The sequence below is a fragment of the Aquarana catesbeiana genome, linkage group LG05, assembly GCF_042186555.1.
Source record: "Aquarana catesbeiana isolate 2022-GZ linkage group LG05, ASM4218655v1, whole genome shotgun sequence".
Classification (NCBI taxonomy): domain Eukaryota; kingdom Metazoa; phylum Chordata; class Amphibia; order Anura; family Ranidae; genus Aquarana; species Aquarana catesbeiana.
Genome location: NC_133328.1, coordinates 405,033,269 through 405,055,764, shown reverse-complemented (window position 1 = coordinate 405,055,764; position 22,496 = coordinate 405,033,269).

The window sequence follows — 22,496 nt, the reverse complement described above, 5'->3', positions numbered from 1 at the left end:
TGTCAAATGCCCTCTTAATATCGAGAGATAGAAAACATAAAGGGCTTTTCCGTTTTTTAGCAATATGTGCCAATAACACTGCCCTGCGTATATTATCGCCTGCCTGTCTATTTGGCATGAAGCCTACTTGATTTCTATGTATTAATTTTCCTATAATGCTATTGAGGCGTTTTGCTATTATTTTTGCTAATAATTTAATATCGAGGTTTAACAGAGATATAGGCCGATAATTCACACAGGAAGTATCATCAGAAAGGGGTTTTGGGATCATACAAACAATTGCCATTAGTGTTTCTTGCCGAAAAGAATGTCCATCTAGAAGTTTGTTAAAAGTTTCAGTGAGAATGGGAGAGAGTATTTCTGAGAATGTTTTATAGTATAAAGCCGAGTAGCCGTCTGGGCCTGGTCTTTTGTTAAGTTTTAGGTCTTTTATGGCGTTAGCAACTTCATCTATAGTTATAGGCTCATCCAAACTGCTTTTTTGATTCTGAGATAACTCAGGTAAGGTTATTTTTGAGAAGAAGGATTCAGCCTCTGTAGGATTAAATTCATTGTTTGTCTTGTATAAAGTTGCGAGATGTGAGTGAAATTTATGGACTATTTTAACTGGATTACAAGTGTAAACATTTTTTGATAATTTCAAACGTATTGGTTTGAAAGATTTGTTAGTTGAATTTAATGCCCGAGCCAAATATGTACCTGGTTTGTTTGTATTCATGTAGAAATTGTGTTTGGAGCGTTTGAGGGATTTATCAACTGACTCAGTGAGAAATAGATCGTATTCCAATCTAGATTTTTCCAGATGAGATTTTGTACTCTGAGATGGATTATCTTGAAATGATATGTAGGCTGCATTAAAATTGAGTTCTAGTTTTTTTGCTAGATTTTTGCGTTCCCGTTTAAATAGTGCCATTTGTCTTGTACCACGCAAGACAGGCTTATGAGCTTCCCACAGTGTTATTGGGGAGATGTCTGTTGTATTATTAATTGATATGTATTCCTTTAAAGCTTGTTCAATGGCCATCTGATGTAGTGGGTGTTTGAGCATTATGTCCGGTAAGTACCACGTTGGGTCATGTGCTTTTGGTATGGCTGAGGCTATAGTAGTGTATACTGCATTATGGTCAGACCACGGAATCGGAATTATATCTGATGCAATAATTTCTGGTATCATTCCTATTGTTAGAAAAATATGATCTATTCTGGTGAAGGTTTGATGAGGGTGCGAGAAATAAGTGAATTTCTTTTTCATTGGGTTACTTTCTCTCCACGAATCTACCAGATTGTATTTGGAAAGAAGTTGAGAAAAAGGTAATCTAGAGGTTATTTTGGATGGTGTAAAAGGTGATTTATCTAGAAATGGGAGGAGGACCTGGTTCGAATCCCCACACATTATCACTGTTCCTATTTTGTGTGTATTAATCACTTGTAATATATGTGAGAGGAATGGTGTAGGTTGTTTGTTAGGAGCATAGTAGGAAATCACCGTGATTGCTGTATCCATTATATAACCCATGAGTATCAGGTATCTACCTTCTGGGTCTTTAATTTCTGATGATAAAGTGAATGGTGTGGATCGGTGAAATGCAATTAGAGTTCCCCTTTGGTACAGGCAGAAGCCGTGTAAATTTGTTGATAAAAAGGAGAAATATATTTTGGAGTAGAATCTTTGGTGAAGTGTGTTTCTTGGAGGCATACTATGTGAGCCTTCTTGTTATGGAAAGTACGGAAGGCTTTGGTCCTTTTTTGAGGGACATTTATTCCCTGAACATTCAGGGAAAGTATATTCAGTGGTGCCATGGCAACAGATCAAATAGTTTTGACTTACTTTTTGTTATGCAGAGCTGACTGCGCAGATCAACCTGTGTGGACTGAAGAGATGAATAGATAGAAAAGAAACCAGTGAATTCTGGAGTAAAGAGTAAACAAAAAACATATGAGATTAGATGATACATTGTATAAATTATTTTTTGCAAGTAATCACAATTTACCCGTGAAAGAGAATAAATATCTCTCTCAGGGGAATAAGTGCCTTCTTCACACTCCCACATAATATGGTTGGGAGAATGAGGAGGGCTAATGGGGGTACACGGATCTTCCGCTTACAGGAGAGAAGTGCTATGTCAAAAGACATCAAAATGATGTTTCATTAATTGGAGTGCAGAATATAGTTTTTGTTGAAATTATTTATTCCAGGGTGGTTGTATATGGTTAGTCTTGCCCTAGGCTAAATAATTCAGTTAGAAAGGTACTGTTAATAACTTTGGTATTGATGAAGATAGTTTGAATTATTTTGGGATTTTAACCCTTTTAGAGTAAACAATTACATATTTTATTCATATGTAACTGTTTAGATATGTTAACTCATAAAATTGAGGTTGTATTGCTTCAGATTAGAATAAACAAAAACATAATTCTAGGAACTAGTTAGGTAATAATATATTTGTTTTAAGAAAAGAAAGAAAAAGCTTCCATTACTTCTGGATTATTGAACACATTTGTCCTAAAAAGTAATAAATCTATTGTTATTACCTGATAATATATAACTGAACAAGAATTTCCTTATTTCACTTATATATTCTAAGGCTATATGAATCAGAAGTAATAAGAAATATAACTGGAATGTAACATGATCCCACACAGTGTGTGACTATCAGAATGCAGTTACATTCAGTTATAAATACAGGTTTTTTATAGAGAACCATCTCTTAGTATAATAAATGAAGAGATATCAGGAATTAGGATGTCAGTCCATTGAATCTTCTTGGTCCATGGATGATGTGGCATAACGGCCTCTTTTGTGAGAATGATGATTCCCATTTTGTTCTGATATTTTCTGGGTGCTGCCTGAAGGTGAAGATGATGCCATTCTTCTGCGTTTGGGAGAGTTGCTGCTTGTGGGTTCTGTCAGATTTAATTTTAAAAGGGTTTGTTGTAGTTCATCTGCTGATCTGCTTCTGTAAATTGTACCTTGGTAATTAAATCTGACTGAAAAGGGGAAGCCCCATTGATACATAATGTTGTGGCGTTGCAGTTCCATTAGTTGGGGTTTCATGGATCGTCTTTTAGTAATAGTAAGTTGGGATAGGTCAGCAAAAATTTGATAATTGTGTCCTTGAAAATTAAGTTCCTTTTTTTCTCTTGCAGCAATTAGTATTTGTTCTTTCGTTCTGTAATAATGAAATTTTGTGATTATATCACGTGGGGGTCCATCTTTCTTTTTGGCTGTGAGGGCTCTGTGTACTCTGTCCAGTTCTAAACGTTCAATAGGGATATCTGGCTTTAGTTCTTGTAATAGAGCAGTAATAGTAGATTGCAGGTCTGTCACAGTTTCAGGTATTCCCCTTATGCGCAAGTTTGAACGTCTGGTTCTATTTTCGTAATCTTCGAGCTTAGTTTGAAGTATTAAATTCTCTTCTTTTAATTGTTCCAATTCTGTTATATTTTCTTGGGTTGTAATTTCAATTTCATCCATTTTTATTTCTAAGGCTGCGGTGCGGTTTCCCAGCTCTCTTATTTCTTTGGTTAGGCTTTTTGTTATTTGGTCTGAGGTTTGTTTTAAAGCCTTATGAAGCATCTTTTCAAATTGTAATAATATTACTGGGGATGCTGAGGAGGCTTGTGGAGAAGTTTGTGAGAGGATTTGTTCTGTATCTGACTCAAATGGAGAGTCTTGCTGTGACATTTTCTGTCTGTGAGAGCGCCCTGATGCTGTATATTGTGAGGTGACTGGAGCTGCTTCAGCTGCAGTGAGTGCCTGTGAGCTCTTTGTGAGGTGATTTTTATTTCTGCCACGGTTTCCTCCCAGTACCATATTTCCTGCCCAAACTTTCACAGTTTGTTCCCAGGGGCAAAAAGGTTCAAATGGATACCTTTTGAGTCTGCAGGCTCCGCTTTGTCCTTCTCTGCTCTCCTCAGCGGTGGGGAGCTCTAACAATGCATGTCTGCTCCGCTAGGCTCCGCCCATCTCCCCGTAACACTTGCATTTTATACTCAGCAAAGCCCTACTAATTCTCTATTATACATAATCAAGAACATAATAAAATGCTTATTATTGTTTGTATTGTTGTTAAGTAAAGTTAAGTAATTAAAGTACCTTTTAAAAACAAAATTATATGTATCTGGGATGCAAAGGGCTGATAATGGGGGGCACCACATCCTACTCATAATACCAGAAACTCATATCCTCACCAAAAATTTACATTTGAGGTGCCCTAGAGAAAACCACAGTACAAGATTTAAAATTAGAGGCCCTTTTGTAAGTTTTGTACAAAAGCTAAGATTAAACATATATAAATCCATATACACACTGTATAGTATAGAAGGAACTGCATAGTCAAACATCCTTCCTATAGTAGACTATTTCTACCTATACTACTAACAGTTAGAAATCCTCAGTATAGCATAGCAACTCCCCTTAACAACTATATCATCCATCATAATTATGCTATGTTGTTCTTTATTTTGTGGTCTTCCTTTATACCTGCAAAATAGGGAGGTCAGTCATTATGCAGCAATAATGTCTAATAATGTAATAGATAATTAAAAGAAAGTCTAGTCACATGACCTGAAAATCATTTGGCTAACTGCTCACCAAAGCATGTTATTTATTTTGCCAATGAGAGAGAAGCCCTAAAAGCGCTAATGTCGAAACCCGGTCATTTGAAAAACAAACAATAATGGCAGCTATGATATATTCCTCTAATTATAACTAGTTTGAGAAACATTTTTACTGGTAAGATATTTACAAACATATATATTATATCGCACAAAAAAAATGTAGGCTTTCATATTTGTGATTAGCCACCAGTGTTCTACTGTACGCGTTTGTGAGTTCTTGCTGGAAGGCAATCTGTTTATTAAAACATGGCAGTCATCCAGTAAATCAGCGGCATAGAGTCTATTAATGGAGTTTCCTACTCTCTCTTCCCTCTTCCATCCAAGCTTCCTTAAAGCCTGTTTCTGTTTACCTTCTACATCTACTTTTGCTGCTATTATTTCCTTTACTGGCCTCCAACATTTCTATAGAAAAGTTCAAAAAGCAAAGCTTTGATTGGTTAACTGAAGGTAAAAATGCAACTTTTATTGGTTGATTTAAGCATAATAAATACTTGCCTATTTACAATTTCACAATGAAAATATTAAATATTTACTTTTAATCTGCAGAAAAAGCTTGTTTTATCTGTTGATTAAGCATACATAGAGTAAACCACGTAAACAATAATAATCAGTGCAGTGCTATAAACATATAAATTCACTTAACGTATATACTCGAGTATAAGTCAAATTTTTCAGCCTTTTTTTTGGGCTGAAAGTACCCCCCCTCGACTTATACTCGAGTCACCGTCGTCTGCCTGCATGATCAGCGTGTCATGCAGGCAGACGGCGGCCAGCGTGTGATAATTTGTTTGGAGGCTATTCCAGCTTTCAAAAGCCGCGCCTCCTGCTTGTCTGTGATAGGCTGAACAGCTGTCAGTGTACAGCCTATTACGGACATTCTCTCATCCTCGTCCGTGGTATGAGAATGAGAGAATGTCTGTGATAGGCAGAACAGCGGTCAGCCTATCACAGTCAAGGAGGAGGCGTGGCTTTTGAACAGTGGAATGGCCGCCGAAGTGTATTATCACACGCTGATCGGAGATCGCCACAGGGAGGCTGCACAGGACACAGGTAGGCTGCACAGGGACACAGGACACATGCACACAGGACACATGCACACAGGACACATACACATGTACAGGACACATGCACAGGACACATGTACAGGACACAGGGACACATACACATGTACAGGACACATGTACAGGGCACAGGGACACATACACATGTACAGGACACAGGGACACATACACATGTACAGGACACATGTACAGGACACAGGGACACATACACATGTACAGGACACATGTACAGGACACAGGGACACATACACATGTACAGGACACATGTACAGGACACATGCACAGGACACATACACATGTACAGAACACATGCACAGGACACATACACATGGGCATTGTTGACCCTCTGCATTTCTCACCCTCGTCTTATACTCGGGTCAATACGTTTTTCCCAGTTTTTGTGGTAAATTAGGGACCTCGACTTATACTTGGATTGACTTATACTCGAGTATATACGGTAACTGTGCATAAATAATACTAAATACTACCAACAATATTGGTAAAGAACTATAAATACATTAAAAAAACCTCCTTTAATCACTCAAGGACCAAGCCTATTTTTCAAACTTGTTTACAAGTTCAAATCATTTTTTTTTAATAGAAAATTACTTAGAACCCCCAAACATTATATATATATTTTTTCAGACACCCTAGAGCAGTGATGGCGAACCTTGGCACCCCAGATGTTTTGGAACTACATTTCCCATCATGCTCATGCACTCTGCAGTGTGGAGCATCATGGGAAATGTAGTTCCAAAACATCTGGGGTGCCAAGGTTCGCCATCACTGCCCTAGAGAATAAAATGGCGTTTGTTGCAATACTTTATGTCACACCATATTTGCGCAGCGATCTTACAAGCCCAATTTTTTGGGAAAAATACACTTTTTTGAATTAAAAAATAAGACAACAGTAAAGTTAGCCCAATTTTTTTATATTGTGAGAGATAATGTTACGCCAAGTAAATTGATATCCAACATGTCATACTTCAAAATTGCGCCCGCCCGTAGAATGGCTACAAACTTTGGCGCAGAGCGGCCTCATATTTGCGTGGATTTGTGTGAATACAGTTGTGCCAAGAGCATGTGCCCTGCGCACTCCCAGCACAGTTACTAGCAGCTAACGGAAAGCTCCCAATTGCTACTTGTATCATGTGACAGCCAATCTCAGCAGTCACATGATCAGAAACCCCGTTCCGCCTTCCGGCATTCTAAACCCATTAAAGGGCTGGGAGACACCGCTTCCAAGGGGTAAAACTACCCTCTCCAGACAGTGTTGCTGTCCAACGGTGACTTGGTTGCTCCTCTTTAGATAGAGGAGCCACCCTAATACAGGAAGTGTGTTACTAGTCAGATCACCAGGTGTAAATGAAGAAAAAAAAGCCTCAAAAATAAAACAAATTCAGCCACCACATTTAAGCTGCACTATATTAAATTTTTTGTTTTGGGGTTTAATACCACTTTACCTCTAGTGCAAACCCATCCTTATATGTGCTTCTACTCTACCCTCATATGGGAAATGCTCACCGTCTAAGAGGCACCTTATGGATAAAATATTTATCAACCACTGCTTAATTTCCCACCTGTTAGTGATCTATTTGGAAATCATTTGGGCAGGGTAGAACAGTAGATTGTTTGATGGCCACATTGGCCTGTGCACAGGGATCTTTCATTTCAGTTTTATATTGTCAATAAATCTACAACATAGAGATTTTTTTTACATTTGTTGACAATATCAATTTCAAACCTTTATAAACAGGACACAGAAGTAAAACACATTCTATCCTCTAATTCCTCTTAAGGTACTGTACAAACTGTTATACATGGGAAGGGGTTCTTTAACTTCAAAGACCACCACTGACTAGCCTAATATGAGATTCTAGAGATCATTCATTTACATTCTAAATATATGCTTTGGTCTGTTTGGGGTACTCATGGAAAGAGCAAGGATATAGTTATGAAGAGCAGCAGGCATGTTACTACAAGAGAGGTAAGCGCACCTTTGAACCACATGGTTACATTCAAAACTTCTTAAAATATTTACCCTTTTCAGACATCTTTAAACAGCACTCTGTTTAGGATTGTTTCCAGAAGACTGAGAAAAGACAAATACAGAATGACTTCAAAGGAATAGAAGTTTTAAGGAGACAATTGAAGTAAAAAAATTGAGAAACTCTATATAAATATAAACATTCTGAAAAAAAATATTTCAGCTTAGTAAAAGTTTAAATGCATGTCTCTATTTTAATTTTCAAACAGTATAATGAATTCTACTTTTAAAGAGATCATTCATACATCAATCATACAATTTACAGATATATGTTCCTAACAGATCTTGTAATAATGCTTCAGTATGTATTATATATTTTATGTTTTTAATTATTTATTTAGCTGGGCATTGAAAGGAGAGGATATAGACTTCTGTTGCTCAGATCAACTTGGTTGTCTGCATGTAGCAGGACCACTGAAAAACCTTCAAAATACTATCAACAATTTTAACCGTTTCATCGTTTAAGCGGTTGTTGGTGGTAGGTTGCCCTAATCTATTTTGGCTTTTGTTCTAGCAAGCATTGACAAAAGTTGTTTGAGATGACCTAAGTGTATCACCATTTTTAGGAGACCACAGATGGGCAGATCTCATAAGACAATGATGAGTGATCAAATTTATAGCTCTCTCATGGATACTGTTGCACTGGCTTGAAATGGCTGTCATCTATGTTCCTGTTTCTCTATAACAAAAAAACAATTGTGGAGCAGTTATGCATAGATATCTCAACATCTTATAAGATTCTTATACTGGTGTGCAATTATCAAAGCTTAGGATATTCATATCACATTTTTATTACTTTGTTATTTGTTCTTATACAATTAAGTCATATTGGTTGCATTGCATGCCTCAGTTTAGGACTTAGCCATAAGACCAATAAACATCTCAAGTAAAGTTTACCTTTTCTAGGAAGCAGCAACATGTCTAGTAAGTGATTTTAGTGATACGTTAATTATGATCACCCATCGCATAAAATCTGAAAAGGAAATGTTGTAAAGTGCTTTGAATATATTGTTACCTTATTTAGCTATAGAAATTTTTATCAAGAATATTGATATTACAGTAATGGACAGGAATTCACTTTGCTGAAAATCATGACTATGTCCAATTAGGAGTTTGGAATCAATGGGATATGTTTAAGGTCAAAGTCACATAAATCAATATATGTGACTTGTACTTAACATGAAAATGAAATTCATTGGCATTAGATTTTCACGTTGTGCAGACTACATTTCACCAAGTGATGGAAGCTTCACAGGACATGAAGAAAGGCATTCAGATGTCAAAAATGTCAAACCAATAATCAAGAAAACAAAACTATTAAGGCAATGACAGACTAATTGCAGACCAACCCAATCAATGCATTCACAACTTCTAAATAATTTCAGTATTGCATATTGTTAAAAAAAGTAAAAATCATTTTAATTTCTGCTTTATATTTATAAAAGGCAATTATTAATATCCAGCTCAATTATATCAGTAAATGATATGTTGTCATATTGAACACTAGTATACAAGCTTCCAGTCTTGCATATCAATAGATGAGTATGTTCGTGCCTCAAATGACATGCTGGTAGGTTAAAGGGCTTCTGTCTAAATTTCAAAATTGGCCCTAGTATACTGTATGTTCATGCATGTGAGATCGAGACCTTACATTGTAAGCTCCTTGAGAGCAGGGACTCATGTGGCTGTACATTAAGTAAAGCACTGCTTAAAACAGGGTTTCTCAACAAGGGTTCCTCCAGGGGTCGCTAGGGGTTCCTTGCGCAATGAACAATGTCTGCCTTTCAGATACATTCCCACTGACTTTATTTATCATTTTAGCTATCTATATGGGGATAATTCTTCCCAATGTCCACAAGTGTAAGGAGCATTCTTCACACTGACCCTCACACTAATGTATCATGAGTTGTAGATATAATCATATAGATATAGTCATTTTAATCAAGGGTTCCCTGAGACTATAAACTTATTTCAAGGGTTCCTCTGTCTTGAAAAATTGAGAAATGCTAGCCTAAATGGCCAGCAATACATAAATAAACTAAAAATTAATCAGCGCAAACCAACAACTCAATCTAAAACCAATATGTGAAATAGTAAATGTGAAAAAGTAAATGTTTAGACTGCTGCTGTCACCAAAAAGTGTTATCACGCACTTCAATCTTAAAGTAACCAATAAACACGTGCAGTGCAAATCACACATATAAAACAAATTAGATAAGTGAATATATAAATCTTGTGCAACAATGTTACAACTAAGGTAACAAATGTTACTATATTGAATAAAAAAAAATTAGAGAGTCCAACAAAATACTCCAAAAGAGAGTATATAAACAAATAAACAATTCCTTGTGCTCTTGGTCTTCCACCCCTGTGCTAAATATTAATACCAGTGATGAGCTTTATGTTTGGGTCGAACATGAGTTCGACTCGAACATTGGATGTTCGAGCGTTCGTCGAAATATGAACATTATGGGGCGTTTGCGCCAAATTCAAGCGGCGCGTCACGCCCCATAATGCACCGCGACATCGCAGTGCACTGCTGTCTGATGATTGGCCAAGCATGCACTATGACCCGCATGCTTTGGCCAATCACAGCGCCGTCAGCATAGAGAGCCATAATTGGCCAAAGGCAGGGTGCCTTTGGCCAATTATGGCTCAAGGGGTTAAGTCCACGCCCCACACTATATAAGGCCGCCTGCACGTCAGCCCTGTGTAGTGTGTTGCTGGTGTTGACTGAGAGAGTGTCATTTCATTTAGATTGAGCATGCAGGTGATTCAGTTAGCTGCAGTGTATTTAATATATATATATACATATATATATATATATATATACAGTCAGTCTCGTGTGTGTATATATATATATATATCCACTGTATCCAGTTTAGCTAGATCTCACTGCAGTCCGTTCCTGGTGTACTGTTTCTAATATACTTTAGGCAGGCAGGTGATTCAGTTAGCTGCAGTGTATTTAATATATATATATATATATATATATATATATATATATATATATATATATATATATATATACATTCAGTCTCGTGTATAGATATATATATCCACTGTATCCGGTTTATCTAGATCTGACTGGAGTCCGTTCCTGGTGTACTGTTTCTAATATACTTCAGGCAGGCAGGTGATTCAGTTAGCTGCAGTGTATTTAATATATATATATATATATATATATATATATATATATATATATATATATATATATATATATATATATATACAGTCAGTCTCGTATATATCCACTGTATCCAGTTTAGCTAGATCTGACTGCAGTCCGTTCCTGGTGTACTGTTTCTAATATACTTCAGGCAGGCAGGTGATTCAGCTAGCTGCAATGCATTTAATATATATACAGTCTCGTATATATATATATATCTATATATATATATATAGATATATATATACATCCACTGTATTCAGTGTAGCTAGATCTGACTGCAGGCTGTTCCTGGTGTACTTTTTCTAATGTACTGTCAGGCAGGCAGGTGATTCAGTGAACTGCAGTGCATAAAATATATATACAGTCTCCTACATATATATCCACTGCATTCTAGTCTAGCCAAGCCTATATCTGACTGCAGGCCATTCCTGGTGTACGTTTTTTAAATACACTTTCAGGCAGATGTTAGATGTTAGAGACCACCAACGTTGCAGGAAAGGTAAAAAATGGTGAAGAAGCCGCCACCAAGGGTCTTAAGGGGCTTACCAGATGTTGTTGACTTGGGGAGACTTATGCCATCCAAGTCCCAAAGGCTTTGAGACCAACTGGTCAAAAGGGTACATCTCCTTAAACAGCCACAATGGATCTCAGGTCAAGGCGGCAGCTTAGCACCCATGGTTACCAGCAACGGCACAAAAATAGTGTTCCAATAGAGGGCCACAAACGAATGTCTTTCCTTTCCTGCAACGCTGGTGGTCTCTAACATCTATACAGATTCCTGTGGCTTTAGCCATATATCTGCCGCTCTGACCTGGGATCTAGTGTGGCTGTTTAAGGTGATGTACCCTTTTGACCAGTTGGTCTCAAAGCCTTTGTGACTTGAATGGCATAAGTCTCCCCAAGTCAATAACATCTGGTAAGCCCCCTAAGACCCTTGGTGGTGGTTCACCATTCTTACCTTTCCTGCAACGTTGGTGGTCTTTAACATCTCTACAGATTCTTGTGGCGTTATTTATATATGTGTGTGTTTGGACTCTAATATATATTGGTTCTTACTGATTTGTGTTTGAACTGCTACCTGTATATTTATATTTTTAGTTGAATACTTTGGTGATTTCTTCTCTCAACATTGTCTCACCAGTTCTGCACATATTTTATGTATTGTACAATTTGCACAGTATATTTTTACACTTAAATATGATTATAACATATTTTATATATATCTTTTATAATTCAGGTTTAAGACACTGATTTTTTCATTTTTTTCAGTTTGTTTTGGTTTTATAGCGCTACACTTTCACATTTACATTCCTGGTGTACGTTTTCAAATATACTTTCAGGCAGGCAGGTGATTCAGTGAGCTTCAGTTCATAAAATATATATATACAGTCTCCTACATATATATCCACTGCATTCTAGTCTAGCCAAGCCTGTATCTGACTGCAGGCCATTCCTGATGTACGTTTTCAAATACACTTTCAGGCAGGTGATTCAGTGATCTGCAGTGCATTAAATATATATATACAGTCTCCTACATATATATATATCCACTGCATTCCAGTCTAGCCAAGCTTATATCTGACTGCAGGCCATTCCTGGTGTACGTTTTCAAATATACTTTCAGGCAGGCAGGCGATTCAGTGATCTGCAGTGCATAAAATATATATACAGTCTCCTACATATATATCCACTGCATTCTAGTCTAGCCAAGCCTATATCTGACTGCAGGCCATTCCTGGTGTACATTTTCAAATAAACTTTCAGGCAGGCAGGCACGTGATTCAGTGATCTGCAGTGCATAAAATATATATACAGTCTGCTACATATATATCCACTGCATTATAGTCTAGCCAAGCCTATATCTGACCGCAGGCCATTCCTGGTGTACGTTTTCAAATACACTTTCAGGCAGGCAGGCAGGTGATTCAGTGATCTGCAGTGCATTAAATATATATATAGTCTCCTACATATATATATCCACTGCATTCCAGTCTAGCCAAGCCTATATCTGACTGCAGGCCATTCCTGGTGTACATTTTCAAATATACTTTCAGGCAGGCAGGCAGGTGATTCAGTGATCTGCAGTGCATAATATATATATATAGATATATATATATCTATATATATATATATATAAAAATATACCAATACAGTCTCCTACATACAGTGGGGACGGTAAGTATTCAGACCCCCTTAAATGTTTCACTCTTTGTTATATTGCAGCCATTTGCTAAAATCATTTAAGTTCATTTTTTTTCCTCATTAATGTAAACACAGCACCCCATATTGACAGAAAAACACAGAATTGTTGACATGTTTGCAGATTTATTAAAAAAGAAAAACTGAAATATCACATGGTCCTAGTTCAGACCTTTTGCTCAGTATTTAGTAGAACCACCCTTTTGATCTAATACAGCCATGAGTCTTTTTGGGAAAGCTGCAACAAGTTTTTCACACCTGGATTTGGGGATCCTCTGCCATTCCTCCTTGCAGATCCTCTCCAGTTCTATCAAGTTGGATGGTAAATGTTGGTGGACAGCCATTTTTAGGTCTCTCCAGAGATGCTCAATTGGGTTTAAGTCAGGGCTCTGGCTGGGCCATTCAAGAACAGTCACGGAGTTGTTGTGAAGCCACTCCTTCGTTAATTTAGCTGTGTGCTTAGGGTCATTGTCTTGTTAGAAGGTAAACCTTCGGCCCAGTCTGAGGTCCTGAGCACTCTGGAGAAGGTTTTCGTCCAGGATATCCCTGTACTTGGCCTCATTCATCTTTCCCTCGATTGCAACCAGTCATCCTGTCCCTGCAGCTGAAAAACACCCCCACAGCATGATGCTGCCACCACCATGCTTCACTGTTGGGACTGTATTGGACAGGTGATGAGCAGTGCCTGGTTTTCTCCACACATACCGCTTAGAATGAAGGCCAAAAAGTTCTATCTTGGTCTCATCAAAAAATCTTATTTCTCACCATCTTGGAGTCCTTCAGGTGTTTTTTTAGCAAACTCCATGCAGGCTTTCATGTGTTTTGCACTGAGGAGAGGCTTCCATCGGGCCACTCTGCCTTAAAGCCCTGACTGGTGGAGGGCTGCAGTGATGGTTGACTTTCTACAACTTTCTCCCAGCTCCTGACTGCATCTCTGGAGCTCAGCCACAGTGATCTTTGGGTTCTTTACCTCTCTCACCAAGGCTCTTCTCCCCCAATAGCTCAGTTTGGCCAGACGGACAGCTCTAGGAAGGGTTCTGGTCGTCCCAAACGTCTTCCATTTAAGGATTATGGAGGCTACTGTGCTCCTAGGAACCTTAAGTGCAGCAGAAATTTTTTTGTAACCTTGGCCAGACCTGTGCCTTGCCACAATTCTGTCTCTGAGCTCTTCAGGCAGTTCCTTTGACCTCATGATTCTCATTTGCTCTGACATGCACTGTGAGCTGTAAGGTCTTATATAGACAGGTGTGTGGCTTTCCTAATCAAGGTCAATCAGTATAATCAAACACAGCTGGACTCAAATGAAAGTGTAGAACCATCTCAAGGATGATCAGAAGAAATGGACAGCACCTGAGTTAAATATACGAGTGTCGCAGCAAAGGGTCTGAATACTTAGGACCATGTGATATTTCAGTTTTTCTTTTTTTTTATAAATCTACAAAAATGTCAACATCTCTGTGTTTTTCTGTCAGTATGGGTGCTGTGTGTACATTTGAATGAGGAAAAAAATGAACTTAAATGATTTTAGCAAATGGCTGCAATATAACAATGAGTGAAAAATTTAAGGGGGCCTGAATACTTTCCATCCCCACTGTATATATTCACTGCATTCTAGTCTAGCCAAGCCTATATCTGACTGCAGGATATTTCTGGTGTACGTTTTCAAATACACTTTCAGGCAGGCAGGCGATTCAGTGATCTGCAGTGCATTAAATATATATACAGTCTGCTACATATATATATATATATATATATATATATATATATATATATATATATATATATATATATATATATATATATCCACTGCATTCTAGTCTAGCCAAGCCTATATCTGACTGCATGCCATTCCTGGTGTACTTTTTCTAGTAAACGTCAGGTGGTGTTTTGCTAATAAAATTTTACTGCATGTCTGGGAGGCCACCAAGGAGAGGCAGATGCTCACAGGCCACTAAAAGAGGGCATGCGGGCTCTGTGTCTACAGCCAACAGTGTTGGTCGTGGACACGGTGCATCCTCAGCACGCTTGTCCCTTTTTTCGATAGCTGGCCGTGTTGATCCACAACATGCAGAAGAGTTGGTAGAGTGGATAACAGCCATCCTCATCCTCTGTCACCCAGGCTCAGAGCAGTTTGCCTGCCGATGCAGCTGCCAAAGTGGCCTATTCCATCGGCTCAATGTCATCAGTCACTCCTTCCCTAGCCCCACCATCATGCACGGAGGAGTCCCCCGAACTGTTCGGCCACAGTGTCGGGTACATGCTGCAGGAGGATGCGCAGCGTTTTGAAGGCTCCGGTGATGGTACCCAGGTTGAGGAAGGCAGTAACGTGAGCCCAGAGAGAGAGAGTGCCCAAGAAGGACAAGAAACTGGCAGTCCTGTTCCCCCAGCTGCAGCATATTACCAGGTTTGCTCCAGTGATGAGAAGGGAGGGGATGATGAGGTCACTGACTCTAAGTGTGTGCCTGATAGAAAGGAGGTGGAGGAGGCACATCTCCGAGGCTGGATGCCCTCCAGGGGCCAGCTTAAGGGCAGCCACCCAACTGCATCAAACTGAAAAGTTCTTTGGTGTGGGCATTTTTTGATACGTGTGCAGCAGATCGCACCCTTGCTGTTTGCAACATATGTCTGAAACCTATCAAGCGTGGCCAAAACAGCAGCTGCTTGGGCACCACGTGCTTGACCAGACATATGTCAACCTCCCATGCAGTCCGTTGGCAACATTACTTAAAAGACCCACACCAAAGAACAAGGCGGACCTCTCCTTGCTCCTCATCAGCTGGGATCTCCAACCCCACTATACCTTCAGTCCTCTCAGAAACCTGCACTGAGAGGAATGAAGGTGTAGAATTAGGTGTGCCAAGTACTTGCGGGCAATCTGCTATCACTACACCAACATCCATTTGTGGCAGGCAAATTTCCCTACCCCAGTTGCTAAACCATCAAAAGAAATTCGGTCCCAGCCATCCACATGCTCAGCAGCTGAATGCTAGCTTGGCTAAATTTCTAGCACTCCAACTGCTGCCTTTTCAGCTGGTAGACTCTGCCGCCTTTTGTGAATTTGTGGAATGTGCGGTACTTCAGTGGCAGGTTCCTGTCTTGGCCTCGTTGGACAGGGCGGTCCGTGGTAAAGTGCATATTACCGCTGACTCCAGCAGGCATGGACAAGGACATTACATTTCTTTCACTGCGCACTGGGTAACTCTGTTGGCAGCTGGGAAGGATGCAAGACAGGGTGCAGTATTGTTGGAGCTTATTCCGCCACCACGCCTCCAAAATGCTAGTAGTGGTGATTCTGCCACACCTCTCTCCTTCACCCCCTGCTCTTCTTCTTCCTCTATGGCCTCTTCCTCTGCAGATTTGTCCTCGGAACCAGCTGTGCTCTGTAGGCGTTCAAGGGGCTACACAAGCACTCAGGCAAAAAGATGCCATGCAGTGCTCGAGTTGGTCTGCTTAGGGGACAGGAGCCACACTGGGGCAGAGATTCTGTCAGCTCTGCAGGGGCAGACTGAGAGGTGGTTGATGCCACGCCAGCTTCAGCAAGGAATGGTGGTTGGCGACAATGGCACCAACCTCCTCTCCGCCCTCCAACAGGGACACTTGACCCATGTTCCCTGTTTGGCTCACGTCCTTAATTTGGTGGGGCAGCGGTTCTTGTGCAGGTACCCGGGCTTACAGGATCTCCCGAGGCAGGCCAGGAAAGTCTGTGGGCATTTCCACCGGTCATATAATGCCAGTGCTCGGCTGGCTGACCTTCAAAAGGAATGCAACCTGCCCAAGAACCGCCTCATTTGTGACATGCCCACCAGGTGAAACTCAACGTTTGCAATGCTGCAGCGGCTGCACACGCAGCAGAGGGCCTTCAATGAGAACCTGTGTGAGTATGGCACCAGGACAGGGTCAGGGGAGCTTGGCTTTTTTTTGCCACGCCAGTGGCTACAAATCAAGTATGCATGCACTGTCTTGTCACCATTTGAGGAGGCCACAAGGATGGTGAGCAGTGACAGTGCATGCATCAGTGATACTGTCTCTCTTGTCTTCGTGTTGGAGCACACGATCCTTAACAGATAAAATAAATATATACACAATACCTTCTAGTGATTTGTTTTGCAAATAAATATTTCTTACATGACACAGGATTTTCAGAGCCATATGGGTTAGCTAAAATGACAACACAGCAGTAGCAGCCTGCCTCGCGACTTGCTTTGGCTGATTGAAATGTTGTAATCAAGTGATTCCATTTTCTGAGTAAATTTCAGCTTGAGCCTGGGATCCTGTAAATGGTCTCTAAAAAAGCAGCACTTAGAAAATGTTACGCTCAATGTGCTGTCTACAAAAAAATTGTAAAGTGTTAACCCCTTGCCACCCGCAATCGGTATTAATACAAAATAAAAAAAGGTGCACAAATCCAGTCAAAAACGACTATATGTGAATATATAAAAATGCGCAAGCAAAAAGTATATGTGAATATATAAAAAAATAAAAAATAAAACGTATCAAATGCATGATGTAAAGAGTGTATAAACCCAAGAAGAGTCCATGTAGTATCTAAAAGAGCAAAATGAACAGAGGAAAGTCCTTATATAGTTCTCTAAGGAACAGGGCATCTGATCTTCAATCCAACAGTCTGAGATGAGATGTAAGGAGTGATAATACAAACTGCTTACCAGATATGTTGGATCTCAAGTGATAGAGATCAGAAATGCCTGTGCATTAGCCTGCTGGCAGATCAGCTTGTAATAGTCTCACAACCAGGAGATGTCCGCCTGTTGCAAAGGAAATATTGAAGGAAAATCTCACTCCTAGGATTGCTCTTTACAAAAGCAAGGATCTGGAGAGTCTCACAAGGTAAGGAACAGAAGAGGGCTTCATGATGTAGTATGTTCCAACAAAATCTTTACGAACGGAGAACAGGTTTAAAATCCATAAAAGCACAGCAAGTAAAAGGAGGTTCGGAACAACCACGGTGCAAACCAGCCAGCTGTTCAGCATGATGACGTCACAGGACTATGCTCCACCCAGCATAGTCCAGCATGGAGCATAGTCCTGTGACGTCATCACCCTGAACAGCTGGCTGGTTTGCACCGCGGTTGTTCCGAACTTTCCAACCGATTGACCAAATGATTTTGGGAACACAAAAAAAGCCTCTAGCACTCTGCATGAGTTTAAGGACACAATTAACATTTGTACACATTTTAGGGGGTGTTTAGGGTAAAGCACTACTATGGAGCTGCCAAAATACATTAAGTGACTAGACTAGGTGGGTATGGGCCCAGGATAGCATGCTGGGGAGGTTAGTGAAGGCAAATATGCATGAAGGACAAAAAAGGAAGTTTAAAAGCTTCCAGCATGCATGAGAACAAAGGGGACATTCACAGCATATTACAATCATGGTAATTAGGGAATGATGAAAGAAATACAATACATTAGCAAACATTAAATACATATAATAATGTGATGTTAAAGGAGAAATCTTACCTTAATATAGTCCTTCTGCAGGACCTGTATGATGGCAGAACAGGTCTCTGGAATAATGATCCCCAGAGCCTAGGGGGAGATGCCTGTCGAGAACTTGATGTCCTGCAGACTTCTCCCCATCGCCAAGTACCAAAACGTGGCGACTAGCCTCTGTTCAGGAGTGATGGCTTGCCGCATGCAGGTGTCCTGCCTGCTAATATAAGGGGACAGCAAAGCCAACAGACAGTGAAAAACGGGATCCGTCATCCAGAAATAATTCCTGAAATCATCAGGATTATTTTCACGGATCTCCCGCAACAAAGGCATATGAAAGTCATGCTGGAGCAACCAATTCTTGGTCCGTGGACTCCTACCCGCCCTGTTCATGGACTGGGCTTGAGTCAAAACAAGAACCCCAACACCAAGCCCACACACAGCATGACCTCTACGACGAGTACGTAACCACAACATGGCTTCAAAATGGTCGGCTGGTCAGAACGAAATAACAGAAAGCACTGAAAAATAGAAAGGCCTGAGAAGAGCGAGCTGAAAATCAGAAACGAGCGGACAAGAACGCATTGAGAATCAAATACGTACTATAATAATAATAATACGCACTGACAAACAAATGCGAACTGACTACACGCGCTGAAGAACAGATACGAACCCACAAGCTCAAACTGAAGAGCAGTTAACAATTTGAAGAGCACGAGGCTGAAAAGCGCAAATCGTCTCTCACCAAACTTCTACTAACACGAGATAAACACGAGATTAGCAGAAGGAGCCCAAAGGGTGGCGCACTTGGTATTGAACTCTCCTTTTATAGTGCCGTCGTACGTGTTGTACGTCACCGCGTTCTTGACGTTCACAATTTCCAACCAACTTTGTGTGACCGTGTGTATGCAAGACAAGTTTGAGCCAACATCCGTCGTAAAAAAAACATAGATTTTGTTGTCGTAATGTGCGATCGTGTGTATGAGGCAAAACTGTTCTCTGCCCTTTTGACACCATCCACTGCCCTACTGACAAAATCCACTACCCTACTAACACTGTCCACACACTGCCCACCTGACACTGTCCATTGCTCCACTGACTGACACTGTCCACTTTTAAGGCATGCTAAGTTTATAGTTTTCCTTACTTTCTTGTTAGTTAATTTGTTTAAAAAAAATCTCTTTCATGTTGTTCAGGTAGATCTCCACCTCTCAATTGTTGCCTACCCCTGATCTAAGGTGTCATTAATTTGTGTTTAAATTATCAAATACAGTTGCATTAAAAATAATACTACAATGTTTAAAATATAGAAACATCTGTCAGCCTATACTAACAACGAATCCATATTTTAAATGATTTTCCAAATAAAAACCTTATATGCCCTTAATAATATTGTAATATTGGGTGTTCTTTAGCTTAGTGTAGAGCCTACCAGTGAGTCCACGCCAGTTGTGCACATTAAGGGCTTGTTGGCCCACGTTTACTAAAACAAGTCCAATAACAGAAGAGTTGCCACACAGGGGGGTTTCAGCTTTCCACAGCAACAATGTAAGTTACAAACAGAAAATACCGAGCCACCTGGCTTTCTTTAGCAGCACCTGTATAAACACTGTACCTCTTTTCCAGCTTTTTGTGCTGCTCAGCCCACAGGCTCGGGCCCTCTGTCTAACTATACCATGCAGACATGCATGCTTCTCCCTTGCATGCCTGGACTCTTCAGGAGGGTGGATCCCAGAACCATGGTCAGGTGTCTACAAATAGTCCAGCACACACCTGACCAGTCAGTGTGCTGGTGAGTCTCAAAATCAGTACCCAGAACTGTGGATTTCAGCCCACCCGGATCGCTATGAAATCCCCGGGCTCCAGATCCCAAAACAGATTTTCCTAAACAATGAGGAAACTGAAAAGCCAGTTTCCTCCAAAATAAGCAAATCCCCTGGAGCCCCTCAACCTGCCTGGTTGAGAACCCTGCGTCCTTCCGCTGGTGGGGCACCACACTACCACAATATGTATACAAATTATTTAGATATGCAAATTATAGACTTTGGCACTGCTACATTTGTCTGGGCATCTGGACATCAATGACTGCTACCCTTTAACAGATTAATATGCATTTTTCACATTATAAAAAAGCTAACAAAAAATATGGAAAACATTTTTCATTTTTCATTATTTCTGACAATAATACATTATGTAAAAAGTTTATATGCCTTCCTTTTAAAGTGTATCTAAACCTAGGAACAAAAATGTTATATTGCAGCCTACAACTCTGTAGATGTGGTGGCTGTATTGGCAACACTTACTCAATACAGTAAAAGTAAAATACAGTAAAATCTATGGAGGAACAGCGTTGTCTGCTTCAAATGCTGTTGCATGCATTGACATACCTCTAATGCCCTGTACACACGGTCGGACATTGATCGGACACTCCAACAACAAAATCCATGGATTTTTTCTGACGGATGTTGGCTCAAACTTGTCTTGCATACACACGGTCGCACAAAGTTGTCAGAAAATCCGATCGTTCTGAATGCGGTGACGTAAAACACGTACGTCGGGACTATAAACGGGGCAGTAGCCAATAGCTTTCGTCTCTTAATTTATTCTGAGCATGTGAGGCACTATGTGCGTCGGATTTGTGTACACACGATCGGAATTTCCGACAACAGATTTTGTTGTCGGAAAATTTTATAGCAAGCTCTCAAACTTTGTGTGTTGGAAATTCCGATGGAAAATGTGTGATGGAGCCCACACACGGTCGGAATTTCTGACAACAGGGTCCTATCACACATTTTCCGTCAGAAAATCCAACCGTGTGTACAGGGCATTAGACCCAGACAGTATGGTCACCTGCTGACTTGGCACCATCTGCAGGCAGCTTAACTTCTCAGTAAGACACAGAAGATGGACCTAACACAATTTTACTTCAGATAATTGCAGTACAGAGGATGTATTTTCAGTCTTTTGAAGTGACAGACAATGACTTTCCTATGCCCTGAAAGAACATTGAAGAAGCTGGGAAGGTCCAACTGGGAATTAACTAACTGGCACCATAGATGTGCGCAGCCTATTGCCTTAGGGTATGCACCCCAAATCTTAAACACATATGTGTGTGTATATATACATATAGTTGCACACTCTTATAAATAAATGTTAAAAACATTTTAACCACTTAAGGACCGAGCCTCTTTCTGAGATTTGTTAAAAACTGTTTTTTTTTGCTAGAAAATTACTTATAACCCCTAAACATTATACTTTTTTTTTCTAACACCCTAGAGAATAAAATGGCGGCCGTTGCAATACTTTCTGTCACACCGTATTTGCGCAGCGGTCTTACAAGCACACTTTTTTTTGGAAAAAATACACTTTTTTGAATTAAAAAATAAGAAAAAAATAAGACAACAGTAAAGTTGTTTTATATTGTGAAAGATAATGTTACACCGAGTAAATTGATACCCAACATGTCACGCTTCAAAATTGCGCCCGCTCGCGGAATGGCGACAAACTTTTACCCTTACAAACAAAAAGAATGGTAGTTGCGCTGTGATGAAAAGGGGGGGAAGGGGAAGTGGGATGGTGGGAGGGACTAAATATAAAGTAAATGTGATAGAGAGGTGGAAAACAGCTCCAGAAAGGGGCCACAAATAAAAGGAAGGTAACAATATACAAAATAGTGAACTCAAGTGTGGTATGTATAATATATGATAAGTGTGGCGATTACAATAAATATCTCAAAAAGTAAATATACAATATATGGAGTTGAACAAACTTAAGTGAAAAAAAACATTGTCTTCATGCATTGACTTATTTATACATCTGTATACTCCTTTAGTTGTTTTGTGAAGTCTCCTGAGCTCCTTTTTTTTATTTTACATCCCCCCCTCTCGTTTTTGTGGACCTTGCCATTACACCCTCCTCCCCCCTCATTCATTATATATTTTTTATTTTT